The sequence below is a fragment of the Rhyacophila brunnea genome, unplaced genomic scaffold (genome assembly GCF_057557595.1).
Source record: "Rhyacophila brunnea isolate RB1 unplaced genomic scaffold, BYU_Rbru_1.0 scaffold_8, whole genome shotgun sequence".
Taxonomy (NCBI): domain Eukaryota; kingdom Metazoa; phylum Arthropoda; class Insecta; order Trichoptera; family Rhyacophilidae; genus Rhyacophila; species Rhyacophila brunnea.
This window is the reverse complement of record NW_028233350.1, coordinates 27,984,847-28,009,361: the sequence shown is the minus strand read 5'-3', so window position 1 is coordinate 28,009,361 and position 24,515 is coordinate 27,984,847. Positions and strand designations below refer to the sequence as shown.

At 36.8% G+C, this 24,515-nt stretch overlaps 1 protein-coding gene across 1 annotated transcript in view; it reads left to right on the top strand.

Annotated features, from left to right (window-relative positions):
• LOC147064094 (CD151 antigen-like) overlaps positions 1-24,515 on the top strand; it is a 480,478-nt gene that overhangs the window by 109,858 nt on the left and 346,105 nt on the right. Inside the window, exon 2 of the mRNA XM_085958707.1 lies at positions 15,409-15,490. The gene's annotated coding sequence lies outside the window, so the exon portion shown is untranslated. The remainder of the gene's footprint in view (positions 1-15,408; positions 15,491-24,515) is intronic.

Below are 24,515 nucleotides of genomic sequence, written 5' to 3'. Positions count from 1 at the left end.
GCCTGGGTGTATAATAAAATAAATTAAGATATCGACATATAAGTAGGGTAAAAGTTAAACTGTCTTGTTAAACAATCCAATTTTATACCCAATTTAAATCAATTTCACCCGAACGTTCATTTGATTGATTTACATACTCCATATTTGAAATAGATTTTTCTTCTTACATAACTACCTACTCATATGTTTCTAAAAATAACAACGTTATTTATTATATCGGAGAAAATCTTTATAATATTATTATTATGAATACTTATTAGAATTGGATACTATTTCATCTAATTCTTCACAGGATGACCGAAGATAACGATCGCACAAAAGGCTTTTTCAATATTCTCCTTCCATTATGAGCGATCCTGCGCTAGTTTCTTGATGATCTGAAACCTTCGCGACCTACTTCCTTCAACGACACTAGTGATAGATACGAGTACCACTCTATTAAATATAGAGAAAAATACTTCAATTTTCAGTTAACTATATTATGACTTTCCAGTAAATCTTCTTTGGCAGTCATTCTTTTTTATTTATTAACACTACCAAGCCACGAGGCCCAATGACCATGGTGTAATTTGAGAGATACATTGGTGTATCAGTAGCGGTGAAATATTGACAGAGACACTCAAGATTTGAGGAAACCACATAGATTTATTGTGCCGGATGAGAATTCATTATGTTGCGAATTGGCCATACGACCGAGGGTGGATCCCAGCCTCCTCAAGTAGTAGATTCCAATATTTCCAACCTCAAAAATTGACACCAATAACCTTTCACAGACCCGAACGTTTGACCAGTTTGAACTTTGGGCCTATCGCAAAACATCAAAACGCAAGTCGCCACATGCAATCAAGAAATTCGTCTCATTTTTTCGCAGGACTTTTCTCTGGAAAATAATTAACGCAGTCTCACGTGTATGTGTTACTGTCCAACTCTCTGAACCATATGAAATAACTGGCTGGACCAGCGATACTCAACCTGCGGTCCTTTAAGCTTTTATGTGCGGCCCAAAACACATTTATTATCAGGAATTTCGTTTATCTTGAGATTCGTTTCGACTTTGACGCACAGATAGTGACACCCGAAGAGGATTGTCATTATGGTCCACATCAGATCCGGTATAAGAGTGTTGCTATTTCACACGATTAATTAAAAAAAACATGCATCATTTTTAAAATTTCAATAATCGTCACACCAGTAGTGATGCGGCCCGCGTTACTTTACAAATATATGTATTTGGTCCGAAGAAAAAAAAGGTTGAGTATCATTGGGCTGGACGAATGTCTTGTAGATAAGAGGAGTAGTTAACTGTGTTTTTTCTCGACAAGAGTTAAATTATATTTTTAGTCATAAAAAGTGTATGTTGCCAGATGTTAAAAATTACATTATAATAACGATTAAAAATACAATAAAAAAGTAATACATGAATAAATATATAATCAGTTTGTCTATATAATCAATATAATTTAATTCTTTCTATTTAAATACATAGTATGTATCAGTGCCGAAGGGTGGGGTAGGCTTTTAAGATCCGACATAAATAATACACACAACCTTGCCAGTCATACATATTTGTTTTCATTGATCTAAGATTATACATTGTACATAGTATTAGATAGTTTTTAAACTTCAATTAAATCCTGTGTAAACCATACCATGATAAATACTAGTCAAAAAATATTCGTCTATCTATCTAAAATAGTGACATTAAATCATAAATAATTTTAGATATTTTATAGATAGAAGGATATATGTTTTATCTATTATGGTTTGGTTTTGGCAGGGCTTAATGAACTTTAAAATACTAACCAACGACATCTGTAATATGTATTCTTTATTATTCAACGAAAACAATGACGTTGTGATTCAAATAATTGTATGTATGGCTGAAAAAGTATCCAGTATTTTTGTCGGATCGCCCATAGCATACTAAAACTATTGTGGTTTCGTTTAGGCAGGGTTTAATTGATTTTAAAAAACTAACCAACACTATATGCAATTTGTAGTCATGGTTCAATGAAAACAAATACGTATGATTAACTAAGTTTAGTGTGCATTATTTATATATGACCTTAACAGTCTACCTCCACCCTTCGCCACTGATATGTAGGTATATATAAATTCATGGTTATCCACTCAGTTCATGACTTCATAGTGTGTGTTATACATAGAACGTATCTACAAAGTTATATAACAAAAAATGAAGTCTATGATTGCTCTCTGAATGTCAGCATAATAATATATTAATTTCCTATGCATAATTCGTTCATCTGGTTGGAATGACCTAGCATTCCAAGAAGTATTATCTAGATGGGTTTTATAATATGGGGTCACCGGGTAACGACTACTATTTATAGGGCAAGTTCAGCATTCTTATCCGTATATGAATAAATACATTGGGTGGCTTTACTTTTTTATCTGAATAAAAATAGTCCATATTATTATTATATAAAGCACTTACAATATGATTTTAAAGTGTGTATTATACCAATTATTTCAATTAAAAATATTTAATATAAGTACATAGGCAGTGACGTCCCCTGGGGGTAGGCAGATTGAGTGTCGCCTGGGGGCGGCAGTTACTCAAAGGGCGGCAAATCGAGGAGAATCATATGGTAAATAACTACCTACCTAAAGTTAGGAATAATGAAATTATCTTTCCAGTAAAAAATCAGCTCACTGGTTGGAAACAAAATGTATTAATTAACATAAAAGGTTCAACAGGACTGTCATTTTTGTCGGGTTCACGATGTCTAGTTTACTTTCGTTGACCTTCAACGTCCATGGTGACCAGAAATGATACGTGCACGAATGATAAAAAATACTGTATAAAAAAATGGGGCGGCATTTTGGCGCTGTCCAGGAGCGGCGTTTTGTCTAGGGACGTCACTGTACCTAGGTACATTTGAACATAGCATATGTGATAAACCGGTAAAATTGCTTTATTTAATAGAAATTACATGGACATTTAAAAAATGGTTTATCACTTGGTATTTATTTATCATATACCTACTTAACATATTATATTATTTTTTCGACACGTGTTTCGCTCACATGGTGAGCTTTTTAAAGTACGGGGGTACGAGAAATTTACATTTGGGTTCCTGTGGGGTTATAATTATTGTTTCGGTATCTATGTGGTGAATGCACGTGACATTGCCATGGCCCCACATCCTGGCACAGGCTCCCAGACTAGAATCTTTGGCGGGACCCTCTCTCAATTGAAATAAACAGTGTAATTATTTACAGAAAGCTTTTCAATCACGGATTCGAATCCATAACCCAGAGGATATTCATGCAATCTAGAAAAGAAACGTTAGAAAATAAGGAAATACAAATTAAGTAAGTATATAATGTAACTAAAATTGATGTTGGGCATTTTATTGAATGCTCCAATCAATGGATTAACAATCAGGATTCCATAGAACTTTGGGAATCCATGAGCTCATACGGGGTAGATGCAGTGAGATTTATTTTTAAATCTTGTGAGAACTCGTTAGTCATATTTTGTAATTGACTTAGAAAATAATTATTCTAGCTTTCGTGTGACGTGTTGAATATTCTTAAAACAATGTAGCATTTTGATAGAGTAGGTATTTGAGTAGGTGGTTAATATTATTATTGAGACAATTTTATATTTAAAAAATACTTACCTAAATTAACATAACTAATTAATTATGTACACATATTATTATCCCAAGTAAGCCAGGTAGACGGAAGGTAAATAAGTTCCTTTGTTATTTTTTACCTTTGTCGAACCTGATACTCTATGTCCTCCATGTAGGGACAATCTCGCCCCGTGACTGCCCCACGCGAAATCATCCTAGAGGGTGGACGGACTAGAGTCCCTCCGATTAAAATACGCACACGCAGATATGTTTTTAATAACGATGGAAAAACTCGATAATTTTAGACCAATATTTTTTCGTAGATATAAAAATTTTAGTATTTTCTGTAAATATCTTCGTAGATACTGAATTCCGCAATTGAAAATATTCTACATAGGCCATCTATATTGCCTATATGAAAATGCGCTGACTCACTTTTTTCGCAAAAAAAGACGTAGCGTATTGTTTTAGCTTTTGTTGTATTAAGTATGTGTTATGTAATTAATTAGAATCATTTCTTTTATTTTGTTAACTGTCAATTCATGGTGGAACTGCATTGTATTGTTGTTAAATTTAATAAAACGCATTTTTTTGTAGTAGGTAGGTACTTATTCCACTTTTAATCAATAAATTAGGACCGATTTCGTCTGCCTCAGAGAGACATTTTCAACTATCCGGAATATATATTCATTCCATATCCATTTCCTATACCGGTCCTAATTTATTGATTAAAAGTGGAATAAGTACTACAAAAAATGCATTTTATTAAATTAAACAACAATAATTAGAATCATTTGTTTTTGTTACATCTCCGTGTTTCTCTTTCCCATGGGTATTTTTAATTAATGAAGTCTCTGTAAACTCAGTCAGAGCACACTTGAGTGCGATACTCAAGACTTGAGTATCTGCTTTGGAGACATTTTCAGGCGTCAAAAAACTGCAGATGCTTTATCATACCATACCCAAACATATATTATGGCCTCGTGATACGCTAAATTAAAATCGAGTGTGGTGCGGGGAGAGTTGGTTTGGAGGGGTCTACCGTTTCTACTAGAGGTAGGAAAACTGGTCGATTTTGAAGACTAAGTATACTTACTATCAGTATAAAAAAATACTTAGTATCGAAACTTGTTCCAAAATACTACTAGTATTTGGGATATTATATAGAGCATTTGGCGTCACGCGAACTTGTCACCATTTTTGTCCTTCACTATACCAACTTTACGATTGGGGAGAAAGAGAGAGCAATGACGCCAATGACAGTTGAGTGTATCACGGCGCGCATTTAATGTCAATAGTATTGAAAGTCTACCAACACAAACTAGCGAGTCGTGATGATCTCATCGTATGCGTTCGAACAAGTTTCTTTGAACAAGTTTGTTGGGCCACACGTAATGAGTATGGATAGTTTCATGCCGAGACTTGAGTACACAAACTGGTGACAGTATTTCCAACCCACCTCTGGTTTCTACCATAACAATGTTCACAAAATACGCTGTGCTTCGCTCATATCTTCAGAGCATTCGCGACAGACGTTGGCTGGATGAAAACGTAAATTTTAACCGCCGTTTAAGTCTTGAGAGATGCACATAAAAGTTGATGTATGACTGTTTCACGAGTAGCCAGCCTCTGGCTTACACATCTTTCAGTCATGTAAGTCAGAAAGTCGTACATAAACGACGCATATCTATTCCTCAGTATCTAAAGGTTCTATCTAAAATATCCGTATCGGATGTTACGTGTGGCATCAACACGAACATGATACTTAACTGAAACCATTTTTTTAAGTATTTACTACGAATGGTTGTGAGGATGTCTGTATGAAGGGCAGAGGTTACCAACCTTGAAAAATTTTGGCCTCAAATTACAGTTGATCGCACATTTTACACAAGCTGTCCTGAGTAAGGATAGGTACCACATGAGTTTATAAACTAGGCATTTTAAGAGCTCCTCCACCCAATGAAGGTTAGGAATAATTACTGGCTTAAATATCAAAGAAAAATAATCCCGATTGATTCAGTAAAATCAATACTGCCTATAATATTGTACACTACCTGTATTTTTTCTTTTAAATTAGGTAGGTAAGCACAATTTTAATGGTTTATTTAAAACTGTGGAATTCTGTAATACCCAGTGGCGATGCTCCCTTGAGAGCGCTGGAGCGGTGTACACCCACCCACTCAATTTATGCGAAAAGACTTATTTTTTTTGAATAAGTATTTCATTTATATTTGATTAATTAAAAGTGTTCTGATATATTACCGTAGTCATTTATTCATATACAAAAACAAATTCTAATATGTGTTTTTAACCGGCTATTTTAAATATTATATGTTAATGGGAGCGATATCCGACATCGCTCGACCAAAGCGCCCAGTTCGATTCTTTGCAATGAGAAAGAGCGTCGTCTGTCGCGTGGAATAGCAATATGTAAATATTTTTTCTGCGTGCTCCGGAGCGACTGTTTCAGTCGCTCCCGGCCCGAATGCGGCTTCGTCGGTTTTAAAACAATACAGCTCGTATCACACGTACAATTATTGTTTGAAATTTTTATTCAATATTATTATACAAATTAATTCTTTTCACAGTACGTATATTAAATTTCCGCACATGTTGACAACATTTCTCAAATTTAGGCGAAGTACAATTTAAAAATAAACTTCAAGTTTTTTTCAGTTTGATAACTAAATTCACAATGTTTATCAAGTATGATATCTCTCCAAACTAGCTCTGTGGGGGGTTTAATATGTGTGGTAGGGTGAAAATCGTAAAATATCACGGCTACATGCTTTAATAATGTCAATTTTGATGAGTTACTGCTTTCAAGAGCCACATTAAATCAGGTCACCTATTTTCTTAATTTGTTATTGAAGTAAGCCAATCCTTAAAATGTTGCTTCTCATTAGAGGAAGCCCTATTTTTTCATTGGAATTGAATGATAAATGGCATTGTTGATGATAATATTCTCAATAGTTTTTTTTTTGATTTTTTGGTGAAGTTTTGATGAAGGCAAAGGCCTTTTTACGGCAGTCAAAAGGTAAAAAAAGTGAACTCCCAGTAAAATAACTCACCGGTCGCCACTGGTAATACCTTAAAATAAATGCACGACACTCAGTACACAGTAATATTTTGTAGTAGTTATTGAGCTCCATAAATTCTTTGCAATTTATGGTCGGTATGGTTGAGGCATGTCTAAAAAGATCGTGGCTAGGCGATGCGCGGATTGCGGGTCGTGGGTGTAAATGACGCATTCCGAACGAAATATAATTTGTGATATAAATCCAACATACGTCCATTTAATGTTCTGTTTATTGTTCTATTAGTAACGACTGGCTTTGCCACAAACTCTCGAGTAAGACGTACATCGTGTAGCTCCCGGGTCTTTTGTGCTTTAAAAATCGAAAAGTCATCCGATTTTGAAAAAAAAAAGGTTTCTCTGTTTTGGCTCATGAATGTCAACCTGGTGATACAAAACTTTTCCGAGAGATTCCTCCGGAAAGCCGTAAAGCCGGAAAATCTTTTTGAATGTTAGTTTTTTGATAAAGTGTCGCGAGAAAGTGTTTCAGAAAAGTCGGTTTTTGCTCCCAGGCGTCGACGGGAGCCCCCTTGCATTCGAAGTCGTCGGAAAGTTTTGGGAAAATCTCAAGGTTCTTCGTGAATCGAGTGAAAAACCATTTTTTTTTGTCTTTTTTGTGCTATTTGTGACATTGTGAAGGCCCCCTTTGGGCTATAGTGATAAATTGTTTGTGGGATACAGGCGTATGTGCCCTCAACGTTTTGGTGTTTGTCCGAAGAAATTCGGTTCAGACCAACCGATTCTAGCTCCAAAAAACCATAATTTGTATTGTACCATTCCCCGAACACGTGCAAATTATTCATGTTTTGATTTGAACGATTTCCAGAACTTTCTCGAATGATCTGGAAGAATCGAATTTCGAAATCCGCATAGCAATTACACTTAACTGCAAATCCTTCTAGAAGTTTCTCGAAACTACTGAAGCAAATCGAAAACTTCGAGGGACTTTTTTATTAATAATATTACTTGCATATATATTTTAAGTTTAAATTTAATTTAGATTATTTTATTGAATTGAATATTATCATTTACCTAGTTTCTTTAATAAAGAATATATATTTTATATATATTTTTTAGAAATATTTTTTAATTTTTTTTTATAATTCTAAAAAAGGATTTTTTAAATGGTTTTTTAATATTTTTTTTAAATAACATTTTTTTTTTCTTTAAATATTTTTTTCAATAATTTGAAAAAATATATAATTTTTTTTTTAATTTAAAAATTTTTTTTTTTTTTTTACTTTTTCTTTTACTTTAGTCATTTACTTATGCCACTAATCTTATATATATATATTATATAATAAGCTTCTCCACAGCAACTCCACAAGAAAAGCAACGGCATGGGAAAACCTGCAGTCGATCCGCCCCCGGGAGGGGATAAGCCAATAGTTCCCGAGGACTGGTACAATACGCAATCCGACCCCTCCTCCGAGGACTCTGACACAGATGCAGTGCTTGACACCACCAAATCCGAAAAGGAAACGGTGAGAACTAGGGCGGAGGCTGCCACAAAGGCGAAAATCCTTGCTCGAAAGGCTGCGGATCTGAAAACGGAAAAAATCCTAGCGGAAGCTGCCGTGAAAGCCAAAGCATCCGAACGCCAAGCGGCCACAGAAAGAAAAGAGAAGGAAGAGGCGGCAGCCACCAAGGCCAACAAGAAGGTCAAAAAGGTCAGGTAGGAAAGACGTTCCCTGGCTGAGGAAATACCACAGGACTCCGAGGAAACCCCGAGGCCAAACGCCAAGAATCCAAAGAGCGTTGCCCCTCCCGGGGATAGGATAGCCGACTCGGATGTTACGGACTCACAAAACGGGGCTACTAAGGTTGCTCAAGCAATCCAAAGAGTGAAAGAATTACTCACCGGCGACGGAAATATCCCCACATCGACAATTAAGGCGATAACAATGGAACTGGAGGCAGTCGTCGCGGAGACTTGGTCTCTCGCAATCAAGCTTGAATCCAGCAAAGCCATACTGGAAGATCGTGCCTCCTACATAAACGCGGTTGCCGCTGCCACTGGTGACGCAGTCAGTGAAGGAACCAAGTATTCTTGGAGCGACGTCACTCGAAAAGGCGCCAAGCCGGTCAGACAGACTTCTCCGGAATGGCCAATTGTGCCACCAACAACCGCCGCAAGGCCCGGCGTGTTCTTTTTTCCTACACAAGAAGGAATGGAGTCTCCGGCCACTAAAGAAGTCGTCAAGAAAGCCATCGTGCCCGCGGAACTAAAAGTCCAAATAACGGGCTTGAGAATGGTACGTGGAGGTGGGGTAATCATTCACCCCAGAACCGAGGAAGAGGCCAAACAACTGGCCGCCGCTCCTGGTCTAAAGGAGGCCGGTCTCCGGGCTGAAATCGCAGGAAAAAGGCTCCCGCGGATAATTGTATTCAACGTGCCGGTCAAGACGACGGAGGACGACCTTAAGGAAGCCATTAAGGCCAACACTCAAGAGGTCACGGGTCTCCCCTCGGAGGCATACCGCCATGTTAAACTGAGCCACAGGGCAGGCCCCAGAATCGGAAAATGTCACATGGTGATATCAGTCCCGGCAAAGGTGAGGGAAGCGCTCATCAATGACGGGCGCATATATATGGGATGGGAATCCTTCCCAACCAAAGACTTTTGTGGCGTCGTCAAGTGCACAAGGTGTCACTTATACGGCCACATGGCAAAGAATTGTTCGGCGAGAAGCGCCACATGCGGCCATTGCACCGAGGAAGGACACGATAGGGCTGAATGCCCTAATATTAAGGCCCCCGGAAAGTGCCCGGCCTGCGCCAGGCACAAGAAGCCGCATCAACATGCAGCGATCGACCCTGATTGCCCAGCGCGCAAGTACGCAATGGCACAGGAGCGGAACCGAACGGATTATTCGATTCAATGATTCGGTTCGGTCAGTTAAATGCGGGCAAAGGGAAGGCTATAACGGCGGAGCTGATCAAGACGGTTCGGGAAATGGACATCGATTTGGTCCTGGTGCAGGAGCCTTACTCCTACGGCCCCAACCTGGGTTTCAGTGGGGGTCGGGTAATGCACCACGGCCTGGGGTCCATGGCCTGCATCTTCGTTGCGAATCCTACCCTAGTGGTGCTACATCTTGCCCACTTGTCGAGCGAACTCTTTGCCGTAGCGGAGGTCTCCGACCGATCGGGGAACTCCATTGTGGTGGTCTCTTCTTACTTTAAATTCAGCGTAAACATCCTGAAATGCGTCGAGCAGCTCGATAAAATTCTGGTTGCATGCCGCGGCAAACAGATTATAGTGGGAGCGGACGTCAACGTTCAATCATGGCTGTGGGCCCCCCGGGGGCCGCGGTCTGGCCGGGACAATCCGGCGCCCCTCGAGGAACTCGTGGCAACTCACGACCTGACGGTGCTGAATAACTCTAATGGTCCAGCCACATTCTCTACCAACAATGGGGAATCTCACATTGACGTCACTTTGATATCCAATGGTTCTGCCGGACGCGTCGTGAACTGGACTGTCCATTTGGAAGCGTCAGCAAGCGACCACCGTCTGATCACGTTCGCCTACAGGACCGAGAGGGGCCACGCGTCTCTCGCTCCACTTGTGAGCGAGTCACTGCCGAGGCGTTTCAGGACCAAGGGAACCGACTAGGTACGTTTTGACCGCGAGTTTGCTGAGGGTCTGGACAGGATGGCCTCGCGCCCTCCGCCAAAGGACATGCACGCTGCGGCTGAGGACCTCACGAATCTCATTATTGAAAAAGCGGAGGGCACTATCGGAAGGACGACCCCGAGACCGCCGAACCTCGCACCCTGGTGGAAGCCGAGACTGACAAGACTGAGAGACACGATGAGGAGGGCCAGAAGGGCCTTACAAGCAGCGCGAAGATCGCTGGAGGGGCCGCTGCACGCGGACCATCCGCTTGCGGTCACCTACAGGACCACTAGACTCAAGTTCAAAAAGGCAATCAGTAAGGCTAAGAAGGTGCACTGGAGAGAGTTCGTCACTGAAATGGGTGGCAATGATCCGTGGGGCCCCCCCTTCCGCGTGATGAAGCTTGGCCTACGGCCCGGAAAAGTCATGTCGGCGGTACGGCGCCCCGACGGATCGTTCACCAATAGCTCTGAAGAGTCCGCCACAGTCCTGTTGGATGCTCTTATCCCGCAGGACAACGAGTCGCTCGACATTGACAACGACCGATTTCAGCAGCTTCGCGTCTATGCGCTGCTCCCCTTAAACACTCCGCGATCCGCAGCCACTACCATGTCCGAGCTAGGGATCCTGTTTGCAAGCTTCCCGATTGGCAAAGCCCCGGGGCTTGACTGCATAGATAACGCGCTAGCGAGAAGGGCGTGGTCTCTTGCCTCACACGAGATCACGCAACTCTACAAAGAATGCATGAGTAGTGGCATATTCCCCGACTGCTGGATAAAGGGTCATCTCACGGTGATCCCCAAAGCCGGCAGTCGCCCTCCTTGTGACCCGAAAGCGTATAGACCGATTACGCTCCTTCCCGTCTTCGGGAAGATATTGGAAAGATTGATAAACAGCAGGATTGAGTCCCACCTGTCGGAAAACTGTCCAATCTCGCAAAGACAATTTGGGTTTAGACCCGGAAAGTCCACCGAGGATGCGATTCGCTTTGTGATCGATTCTGTGGAGAGCTCTGGCAAGGACCTCGTTGCCGGGATTTTTCTCGACATAGCGGGCGCGTTTGATACTGCGTGGTGGCCCTTGGTTCTGGCAAAGCTTAGGCTGAAACAGATCCCCGGGGACCTCTTTGCCTTAGTTCAAAGCTACTTCAGCAATAGGGAGATAACCTACGACTCCGGCCCCAGCCTGATTCACAGGAGGACCACCATGGGGTGTCCTCAGGGCTCCGTCCTGGGACCCCTTCTGTGGAACATTCTGTTTGACGACGTTCTGTCCCTGCCACTGCCTCCGGGCTGCACGCTCGTTGCGTACGCCGACGACTTGCTCCTGCTTGTTGGGGCGACCAGCCGACCGGCACTTGAGCGTGCAGCCACGGACGCCTTGGGCAGAATCCTTAATTGGGGGTTGCTGAACAAGCTGACCTTTGCCCCGAGCAAAACGGAAGCTGTCCTCCTCAGGGGTAGTTCTCGGGTCAACATAACTCGACGGCCGCCCACGGTTCGTTTTGGCCAGACCTCAGTGCGTTTCTCCGAAAGGGTTACGTATCTGGGAGTAATTCTTGATGACAAGCTGTCTTTCGTTCACCACGCCAAGACGGCCGTCTCTAAGGCCAATTCGGCCTATCAGAGAATGGCCCGAATGGCGGGCAGCAATTGGGGACTTAAGCCTAGAGCCCTTAAGGTTGCATACGGCGCAATTTTCATGGGAATTGCCGGTTACGCCTCCAGCATTTGGCATTCTCGAGTAAACTCCTTAACTCTCGTGAGACGCGCACTATTAAGCGGGCAGCGACTTGCGCTGATCTCGCTTACCAAAGCCTACCGCACAACTTCTACTGACGCGCTTGCCGTACTCGCGGGGGTGCTACCCCTCGATCTGCACGTCCAAGTCAGAGGATCGATCACCCTCCTCTTGAGGGGGATCAGCACAATACTCGCCGGTGTCCATCTGACACCACCGCAGAGATCCGAGGACGTTCCTTACAGGAAGACTGTAAGTGACATTGTGTACAAGACCGCATTTGTGGCATGGCAGGCGAGGTGGACCGCCTCCCCCAAGGGGCGGCACACTTACCGTTTTTTTCCAGACGTATTCTGCAGGCACCAAACTAGAAGACTCCAACCTTCGCACTGGATTAGCCAGTTCCTCACCGGCCATGGCAACTTCGCCGCCAGACTCCACGAGTTTGGCTTGATAGTAGATGGGCCGGGTTGTACCTGCGGGCATGACCACCAAGATGTTGAACACATCCTCTGGGATTGCCCGCTTATGGAATTCGAACGAGCGGAGCTGTTTGCCAGGGTCCGTCCTCACACGGGCCCAATTGGTCATGGAGATCTGGTAGCAACCGAGGCCAACTTTGCGGCATTTGAGAAATTTGCAGCGTCGTATGGGGAGCGGGATAGTCCCGACTCTTCTGTAGACTCATCCATTTCAATTCGTGACACTCAGTATGCGGGTACACAAAGCGCTTAACGTCAGCGGACAGCAGAGCCAGTCCAAAAACAAACATTTTCTTTCTTAACTTTCTTCTTTCAGCACTACGGTGCATGGTTGCAGCATCAGTCCCGTGCGGCTCCGTCTCGGGACGGAATGAGCACTTAAAATCACTTCTTTCAGACACGTTTAAAGCGTCATAGAAAGCGGCCGTGCATATCCACGGTTGTGCATATATGACGGGTGGTGGTGGGCACTTTAACGTAATGTTCTATTAGTAACAATAATAATATATTCATTGACATGTTTTCTTTTTAAAGTAAATGGGTAACATTTTTAGTGATCTTCACACGATTTAAGTATTAATACCCCCGTCGCCGTCACGAAACAAAATGACGTATTGACACCTCGACGTTCTCTCTCAGACTGCCAGCAAGTCCAAAATTTCGTCGCGCCTATAGTTGGAAATTATTTGCCGTTTCACTGAAGTATCGCCTTAAATATCAAAAAAAAATAATACCGAGCGATTCAGTGAAATTAATACTGCCTATAATATTTTACACTACCTTTATTTTTTATTTTAAAGTAGGTAAGCAAAATTTTAATGGTTCATTTAAAACTGTGGAATTCTGTAATACTTAATATTTTAAAATAAATACACGACACTCAGAACATGGTAATATTTTGTAGTAGTTATTGAGCTCCATAAATTCTTTGCAATTTATGGTCTTTATTATGGTTAAGCCTTTTCCAGACTCGTGCTCGAAAAAATATGTCTTATTCATTTTTCAAATTTAATGTTAACTATGTCACACGTGCACAACGCTTTGAAGTGGGTATAGTATATACCTACCTGCAATATTTCTCCACAACAATACTCAATTAATCTTGTTTTCAGTTCGCATAACAATGGTCTGAAACGCGTTTAAAAATATCCTAATCTTATCGCAACGTTCGCAATATGCTCACTGCTGGTTTTTATCACTAGAAAACTGTAAATAAAACAAGGCTGGAGATTTTATAACTATAAAAGGTGTATGAAATCTTGAACATTTTTTTTTTCGGATGTCAACAAAAATTATGCTTGCCAGGCGATATTTTTTTTCTATCCATATTTTTACCACAAGACAATACATACAACTCCTATATTATATTATATGAGATACTAGGGATGGCATTCTTTCACGTGACACTGGCAGAAATACCGATAGAAAGTATAGATTATCACAGAAATTTGCAAATGTTAAAATGAATTCATAATGATTTCTGTCGTGATGTTTGATCGTATTTGAGTACCTAGCTCAATTTCCACAATAAAATTAATTATGTTTCATGTTTTTATTCAAAAATAATTAGAAGATAAAAAGAACTTTTTATATACCACGTTTTTAAATTCTGTTTAATCATATAAACTTGACAATTCTATGTATTAATAAATACTTTTTTTTATTATTTTTTTGATGAATTATCCCATCAACTTGAAAGAAAATGATTAAATGGGTAATAAAGAGAGCAATTATAAGAATTTTTCAAAAATTTATTAATTGAATAACATAGAAATATTAGATTTTTAAAACTTGTACTTGATATGAAGTAAAAAACAAACAAACAAAAAACAAGAAAGCGAGTTCATTCTTTTTTCAAAATCTTCGAACGCCGTTACGCAAAAGTGCAAGCATTGAATTCGATCGAAGCGCCACCTTGCGGATTTTTTCCGAATTAACTTTCCATACAAAACAGAATTAACTGAAAATGAATTCAATTATACTTAAAAATGGCTAACTGTATTAAAAGAATGCATTGTCATCGTGTTCATTTAAAATTTAAAATTTAAAATGTCTAGCTAGTCGGGAAGTTAGTTAAACATCGATTGCAAGATTTGTACTGGACAAACAAGAAAACGAGCTAATAAAAACTTGGTAAAATAGCAATATTCATTGAGTGCATATTATAATATGTATGATATTATATAATATGATGATTCGAACGAATGAATGATGTATTTGAATGATTTCTCAGCGTTAAGTTATGATTTAGACTGGTCTTCTATTCTATCAAATTTATATATGCACTAACCTGACTAACCCATCGATATATTCAAACAACTACAAACAAAAAATATAAGTACTTGATTAAAATTTTGGGCATATTGACCAGAAAATTTCCCGGAATTGTTTCAGTCCACCAACACCCGCCACTGCAAGTAACTACTTCTTACATAAATTCTTTAAGTACATTCTTAGGTACTTACATACATATTGTTTTTTTAAGTTAAGTAAAAAACTGTTGTAAGTATAACATATGTATATTATATTATCTAACATATATTTTCATATAACTATGTGCTTGTAAGTCATGTGAAAGCCTAGTTTTACTAAATCTATATAGCTATCTCAACGATTATTATAATAACATTGTAAATATATTACAAAGGCTCATGAATTGGCATTTATTTTAAAAAGCACGTCGTAAGCGGAAAAAAACTCTGCTTTTATACCTTTTTAACCGCTACAATCCCATCTATATATACTAGCTTTTCCAGCTTGGCAGTGCGAGTGAAAACGCTGACTATTTGTATTTTTTTTTTTGACACGAAGAAACTCTAAACTAGTTTGACAGCCCTATTCTAAAGGATTTACAGTTTTATAACCCAACAATGCATGTTTTTCCAGTGAGGTGAGATAAGAGACAGTCGTGAGAGCAGCTGCGCCGTCTCATTGTGTGTGCGTCTCTTTACCTTCTCAACAATCCGAGGTAAGTTTTACCCCCATTTTTAGTTATGTCACGTGTCTTCAATGTTTTCGTGACATCATTTTCTCAGCGTATTCAGCGGTATTCAATATGTACGTCTTGGTACCCTGGAGCATGACGAGCATCAAAAGTGTCGAAAGCTATCAAAAAAATACAATAATATCAGGTAATTTTAATTAAACTGGTGCACGATTACAATTATATAATCGTTTGCTTTGGTGACTACTTTCTTCATGCGATAAAAAAGTAAACTACTCTTCTCTTATCGCTCAGTGACCTTTATTATTGTAATATAGCACTGTTTCTTTTAGATTTCCTTCAAAAACCTACATCTGTCATATATTTCAAAACCCATTTACGTAGGTACTAAGTTTAAAATAAAGTACTACCTAATACCTTAAGGTTATACTTCAGTTGAGGCATGGTCTAAAAAGATCGTGACTAGGCGATGCGTGGATCGTGCCGAACGAAATATAATTTGTCATAAAAATTCAACATGCGTCCATTCAATGTTATGTTTATTGTTATATTACTAATAATAATCTCCTATATATTATTATCTCCTATATATTATTATCCTACAGATTTGCCCGTTTTTGCGAGCGATTGTGTGCCTTATTCGTCACGTCCGATGGGTTAAAACGCCAAACACACTTATGGAATGTTCAAAATTCAAATAGGTCATATAGAGTATGAAAGGAAGGGTTTTCCGAATTTAAGTTATCTTGCGATATAATATTGATGTTTCTCTAAAGCTTTCCGGCACATACGTCACATTATTGACAATATGGGAATTTATTTTTTCACAATGTTTGCAACACTCGAACCGACTAAACAAAGATGGCCGCTTTAAATTTAAAATGCGTTTTAACCGATATATACAATCAATTTTCACAAACTAATCATAATAAGATTGATCGATAAACATATTAGAACTGATTTATTTAAATTTTTATGAATTAAGTTCTCTGTTTAAGTTAAGTTTCTACACCTCTAACGGAAATCAAGTCTTTTGACACTATAAATTTATTACGCTATGTATACTAACATACGGTATTTCAATTGACTGACCACATATTTACTTATGAGATGCATTCGAGTGACTGTAAGTTGAAGTGAGCACAATTTTATATAACTTAACACAGTCACAAAAAAATCACTTTTAAAAACAAGGTAACATAGTATACGTCATTATTTGTTGTTTATGTAAAAAACGACAGGTGATATTATTTACGTCTCCTAATGATTTAAAAATGCACAGCACTATATAATAACTCACATTTATAACAAGCACCCATAGATAACTATAAATATTCAAATAAACAATAACATTTATACGAATTCCGATTAAAACTGATCATTTCATTAAAACGCGGGCGTACGACATATCGGCGTTTTACGACACCAAGGAAAATTTTAAAATATGATGTCACTTTTTTTTTTTTTTTGTAAGGCTGTTGAATCAATTTTTATTTTGAACCAATGAAACTTATATACATTTAATTAGCTCATTATAACCCAAAAATATATAAAAGGTATCAACCAGTGTTGCCAACTAACATTTTCAAAGTTCAGTAGATTTTTTGATTTTTTCTTCAAAATACCATTGATTGACAAAAATGTATGAAATTCAACGATTGTGTTTGGTGAAAGCGTGCATATTGACATAATCTCACAAGTGTCTTTTAAAAAATCATGTAAAAAGTGACTTTTGTTCATCACAAATATCATAATTTCTTCTTTTCCTGACAAAAATTTCAGTAGATCTAATGAAATTCCAGTAGACATGGCAACACTGACTATGCGATCAACCCAGTGTTGCCAAGTCAAAATTTAAAAATTCAGTAGATAGACATGGCAACACTGACTATGCGATCAACCCAGCAGTGTTGCCATGTCTACTGAAATTTGCCAATATACTGAATTTTTGATTTTTTTTCGAAATTCAAGAAATCTACTGATATTTGTGTTTCTCCATAATTGTAAATTAACTGATGATTCTTTCAATAATAAACTTGAAATGATTTACGCATGACCTTTTTTGATGTTATACACTTCTAAATTGACATAAAAAGCATTGTAACTCTACCCAAGAGCGCCATTTTACCCATTAATATCATCATTGTTTACAGTAAATTAATATTATTAGTTATTGTTATTCTTATTAGTTTTAAATCATATCTAATAAACCACATTTTTCAAAATCTTCTGAAATTTTAAATTTTCACTTGGCAACACTGGGTTGCAGTGTTGCCAAGTCAAAATTTAAAAATTCAGTAGATAGACATGGCAACACTGACTAATGTGATCAACCCAGTGTTGCCAAGTCAAAATTTAAAAAAAAATCAGTAGATAGACTTGGCAACACTGACTATGCGATCAACCCAGTGTTGCCAAGTCAAAATTAAAAAAAATCAGTAGATAGACATGGCAACACTGACTATGCGATCAACCCAGTGTTGCCAAGCCAAAATTTAAAAAAAATCAGTAGATAGACATGGCGACACTGACTATGCGATCAACCCAGTGTTGCCAAGTCAAAATTTAAAATTTCAGTAGATTTTGACAAAAAATTCAGTAGATTTCATAAAATATCAGTAGATTTTGAAAAATGTGGTTTATTAGATATGATTTAAAACTAATAAGAATAACAATAACTAATAATGTTAATTTACTGTAAACAATGATGATATTAATGGGTAAAATGGCGCTCTTGGGTAGAGTTACAATGCTTTTTATGTAAATTTAGAAGTGTATAACATCAAAAAAGGTCATGCGTCAATCATTTCAAGTTTATTATTGAAAGAATCATCAGTTAATTTACAATTGTGGAGAAACACAAATATCAGTAGATTTCTTGAATTTCGAAAAAAAATCAAAAATTCAGTATATTGGCAAAAAATATCAATTGATCTACTGAAATTTCAGTAGACATGGCAATACTGGATCAACCGTAGAATATTATTTCAAAATTTAATAAAGTAACATTTTTTTATGGCTGTTAAATGATAATTTTTTTAAACCAATGGAACTTATATACATTCAATTGGCTCATATAACCCAAAAATATTTGAAAGGTATTCAACATTAATTGGTGTTATACATATTATTTAAATCATTATCAACCAGGATCAATCCACTGCTATAGCAGGCCTAGCAGCCTGAAGTGGTTTCAGGTGATATTGTGAAGGCCTGACTCCAGAATAGACTACGCATATGACTCCAAATTTGTATTGGCAGTGACGAGATGCAAATTGTAAAACTGACAAATCAGCGAAATGTCAAAATGTCTGACGTAAATGAAAATCCATCCCGAAGGGAAAACTATGGCGCCGTTTATGCATACTTCACAATTATATTAATATACAATACCGCCAAGCCGTCCGCAAGACCTAGCGAGACAGACTGGCGAGAGCCAGCTGGCTCAGCTAGTAGTATATTAATTATTAACATACGTAAAGTTTTTTAGTCATCTTTACACGATTTAAGAATATATTCCTCCGATGCCATGACAAAACAAATTGACGTGCACACACCTCGGCTGTCGGTCTCCGATTGGCGACGAGTGAGAAATTTCGTCGCACCTACTGTTGAAAATTATTTGACGTTTCACTTATGTATGCTCTTAAATAATCTTTGTAATTAACGACACGAAGTAAAGAAACTTTAACATTTGATATACAAGCTTTCGAATGGCAGACCGGAAAACAACTTAAAAACAACACATATCTGATTCAGAAAGGATTTTTTTTTAATTATTAGCTTATCTTCTTATTCTCACGTCACCCCCTATCGCAGGTCTGCCACCATAGGGTCAATCTTTGTTCCATAATTTTTACCCGGAAGAATTCGTGGAGCTTATAAAACCTAAACATTTTGATTCTGAAACGGACATTGTCAATGTGCAGCTTAGAATAATTAAAAAAGCTCTCAAATCTAATCCTGAAAAAAGAGCCGCTCAGAACGCTTTTAAGGCGCTGTGAAAGATTCTTTCTACATTAAGGGCGCTGGTAATCGGGAAAGTTTTTGTTGCAACACTATTTTTTTTCTTGAACAAAACAGATATGTACCGACCTACACTGCGATGACTATGATATTACCATTGATGTGTGAGTATGATTAAATAACGTTTCTGTCGTTTGGAAAACATCAATTGATTCATAAAAAAAAATGATGCTTTTCAAATGCTTATTTTATTAAACAATTTTCTATTCCAGTTTGGTAAATATTGACCATATTTTTAGCTATTAGTAATACATAATAAATTATGCTTAGTATGTAGTACTTACCTATGCTATTTATCAGTCTATAATTATGCCAAAAAGTTATTTTTCTTTTTCGTTTTTCTTTTCTTCTAACCTAGTCATATTTTGACTTTTTGGATTCTGCCGTTCAAATAGAACAAATACCTATGTATTTACTGTTTTTCCTTTTTGTTGAAGAACTGTAGAATTTTCTGAATATAATTATTTTAATAGTTTAGATCGCCGAGATATACGTTCTCTTGGCTGTTCACGACAATCTTAGCATGCATTTCCACCAACACATCTTGAAGCCATTAATCATACTCACGTATTTTTATGGGCCAAATCTAAACAGTGTAAAAAGAAAGATGAAAACGTTTGGCCGGACAAACGTTGGCCATTCATAGTACACGACTGTTCTTATTTTGTTCGGGCTCGACATTGCGTCACTATAGGATTGGTTTCCCGAATATCCGTATTTGTCGAAATCGACCTTTTAATGCAGAATATTTTTTTTGTATCTAATTGGACTAGAACCATCCCTTTCTTTAAATTACTTTGTAATGGTAATGAATACATCATTCATATGCTGTAAAAATAACAATTTAAATATCTCCATGGATTGCTCCGATATTTTATCAAGTTTTCGCTTTTAGATTCGTTTATCTTAATTATAAAGTTCACATCAAAATAATTAAAAGATGTCAACGTAAATTTCGACGTTTTATTAACTTGAAACTTGGTTTTCGATAAATAGCTGACCTTTTGGTTATGTTTAAAACTGTATGCTTCAGTTTTGTGTCCCCATAAGGCAAAAAAAAAATATGCCCCCTTTTATGTTGAGTTTTTAAAAAGCTAATTTCTCTTCTTATTCCTCTAGGATTTATTCTCTTTTCCAATCGGAGGAGGTGAATACGTTCAGGCACCAAGCACTGCATTGAATGATATTGTTTTGTAGTATCTATATAGGTACCTGCTCAATTTTATTTTTCATATTTTGTCGTTGATTTAATTTTATTGCGTGTTTTCTTTTTGTTATGTAAGTACCCATTTCAAATTTAATGATTCATTGTATTTTGTTATATGTATATTCTATTTTACCTGACTGTAATATGTATATATTAGATATTATTATTGTTATGTGTGCTCTGTTTTACTGTTGTAGTGAAATATGTATATTTGCTTTCATAGGCCTTGTCCAGATAGCGCAATTTAATTTGCGCGTAAAAACTCGCGCGCATTCCAGGTAAATTTGATATCATTAAGCCGTCCATATGCACTCGCGGCGTATCATATTTCGCGCGACAAGCACAAGCGCTCGCTAGATTCTCGACAACGCGACCGTCTTATAGCCGTTCCAAAATAAATTGCGATCGCTTCGACAGTTTTATGGTCATTTCAAAATAAATTACGTCACCTAGCTTGTATACCTATAAGAATATATCTTGCCAGTAAATCGCGAGATATTAAATCTCGACCCATCTTCTTGAACTCGTTCTTTCTCGAACTTTTTAATGCCCATTCATAAGTGAATTACGTCACCTAGCTTGTTTATTGCCAAATGAAACGCGTTATTTGGGCGCAGCACATTTTTGGTAGGTAGTCGCGCGTAAAGCGCGGTGAGAGTCGCGCCATCTGGACATGGTCTTGTGTGTAATACAATTTTATTCAAACAATAGTTTGATTAGTATTTTTGCATGGTGTTTATTTTTTCTTTCTACTTAACATGATCTTGTTCTATCTTTTCTACTCTTCCTTATAGTGAAATTATTGAGTATGTAATATCATTCTTTACCCCTGACAATTTTAATGAAAGATATCCTTTAAGTTTTTCATAGTTTTCAGTCCAACATACATTTGGTGTGTTTGATTTGCTTCTTAGTAGGTATATTTTCAATACTTCCTATTAAACTTATTACCTACTTGAGATACTATAATAAAACCTCGATTACTCAAAACCCCCATGAATAACATTGGATCAATAATTAGATATTTATAGTGTAATCCAGGTATTTCTTATCAATAATTTCATTGAGTAAAACTTTTGTCCCATGTGATCAAAAGCGAGAAATATTGCTTTAGGAGTTGTTTTAGACGCAAAGGTTTTCCCATGATACTGTAAGATGAATTTAATCAATTTGAGTGGAATTAGAATGAAATTGATATCTACCTTTATTAAATTATAATAACTAATACCTAATGTGTGGTTAGGTATGTCGAGTTATCCATAAATTTACCAATATTTGTTTATAAGCATACGCCATAATTAGTAATACTATAAGCTTTAAACACCATAATCCATTATTCATCCTGTGCCATGTAGACCTTATTTGAAATATATCTATTATATTATAAAAAATGTGTAATCATGTTTTGAGTTGACGCTGTTTTATCTTCCATTAATGATTTATTTAAAGTGGTTTTAGAAATACTTATCAGACAACAATAATAAATAAATATTAACCGTAACCGAACACATTTAACTATTAACACTTAAAAACTATTGAAAATATTAATTGAATTATTTTTATGATTATTTTTGATAAGTTGATTTATTGGTGGTGAGATTTCAGATATAAATTGTAGGTATAAATTTTTTAATATATTTCTGTTTAACCAAAATATTTTATAACACAAACAATGTAAAAGAAAACATGCTATGTTATAATATTATCAATTGTATCTAATATTTTTATATTATGCAATAGTAGGTATCTAGATGTGTAGCTAGGGAAATAGCAGGTGTCTGTTATGAGTCCACACCGTATGTATATTATTGAACATTGGTACTCGGGATGCCTATGCGACGAAATTTAGGAAAACCGTTTTATTCTAAATTGGATGATTTCAGTTTCATTTTTGCTGCCTGCCAGATTAAGGTGAGCTTAGAGGCACATGGTAACTAAAATTCACTAAATAAACGACCGTTTGTGATACCGTAAAAGTAGTAAAGAGAGTTATTATAGTTGCAGTAATTGTAATAATATATAATATGTTAATGTCTTTTTCGTTGCACAAACCTAATTATCTATAATATGTTCAAGTTTCAATTCAGAAATATTTTGCTGAACTATGTTCGGAAAGAAAGTCATTTGTTGAAGGAATTGATACACACCACAGAATATACCTACTTGTTTTGGCTATGAACACAATATAATCGGAACGGTCGACTATTATTTGGCCCAGTAAGTTTACTCAATCAATGCGAATCATATGTATTCATTTTTCAAATAAGTATCTAATATAAAACAGAAGTATATTTTTTATATTACTGATTGGAAATACGTACGATAAGTAAATATATTTATAGTCCTTACTTTATTCAGAGCATACAGAATACAGAATATCTCTTTAGATAAACAAACTGAAGTGTTTTTCATTCTTCTAAATTTTTGTATCCAACTTATTATGAGATCTATATTGAGAAAAATCGGCCTTAAGGTAAACAATATGCATTAAAAATACCTGTATGACATAAACATCTTATACCAAGTTTATGAATGAATGAAAACTACGTGTGATTACTCGATGGTCCTAAAAATACTAATGTGTTGGTAGGTAAATTGGTTCAAAATTTTATATTTAGCTAGATGTAAAGCTAATCTACCAAAATAAAGAGGGAATTATGGGAATATCACTGGACAGAAATGTTTTGTGTATTTTCAATTTCGGGATCATGGAGGCAGTGAGGCATAAATGCGCCTACGACAGGGGTTATTTATGGCCCGCCACATAAATTACGCTATTTATTGTATCAGACCTTGCAGAATAAGCGCTGTGATTACATAGATACATGTCGCTAACTTAAAAGCTCTCGCGGAAACAAACAGTAAATATGCAACCGCGTATTCACGAAAAGCTCCCGTTCAAAGGTTACTTACTTTTGCCAACGTTCTGATATAAAGTATGGAAAAGTTTATTCTGGTTTTGAACTTTCGGTGAATGTAACAATGGCATGAAAGAGGCTTCTATACCTATTGTCAACTTTTTATACGGTGCGTGATTATATGTGTTGTTGGAAAAGTAGGAATGCTAACTTTTATTTTATGTAGTTAACTTTTAGGAAACAAGTTCTACTTTTGAAAGCTTTTTATTGTTTTATTTCGAAATACTCAAAATTTACAACATAACATTAACATTAATGAAAGTTCAATTCAATTAGCAAAAGTTATTAATATATTTCGCCTTAATTAGGTAAGTGCCTGTATAACCGCGAGGACTAAATGTGTAAATAAGTAAATAAAGGTCCTTTGAACCTAAATGTAATCAAAATCGAAAATTAGTCTGTTACGCAATAAAAACTGCTTGCCTAAGATCCAGATTTCTATGTACCTGATTATTATTTATGTTTTATTTTGAAAATTCATTCCGATTTTTTTAAAATTTGTACTTAGATATCTAACTACATGGATAATTTCACAAATAGATCAATTATATAGTAATTTATTTGGAAACATTAATAACGAAAAAATAATCTAATTAATACGTAATGATGTACCTATATTCGAATGGTATACAACATTTATTATCATCGTGTTCATTCATTCTAATCAAATTATATTTAATATTACTCTATCTAAAATAGGTGTTTGGTAAAAATATTGGTTAATATTTAACTGAATAACCAAATGATTTTATGGTAAAAACATTATTTATTACCACGTTTTTATTAGCTCGTATTCTTGTTTGTCCGGTACAGATTTTTTCTTGTGTGTCAGTACAATTTTTTTCTTGTTTGTCCAATATTTGTATTGGACGATTGAAGATTTTTAACTGACTTTCCG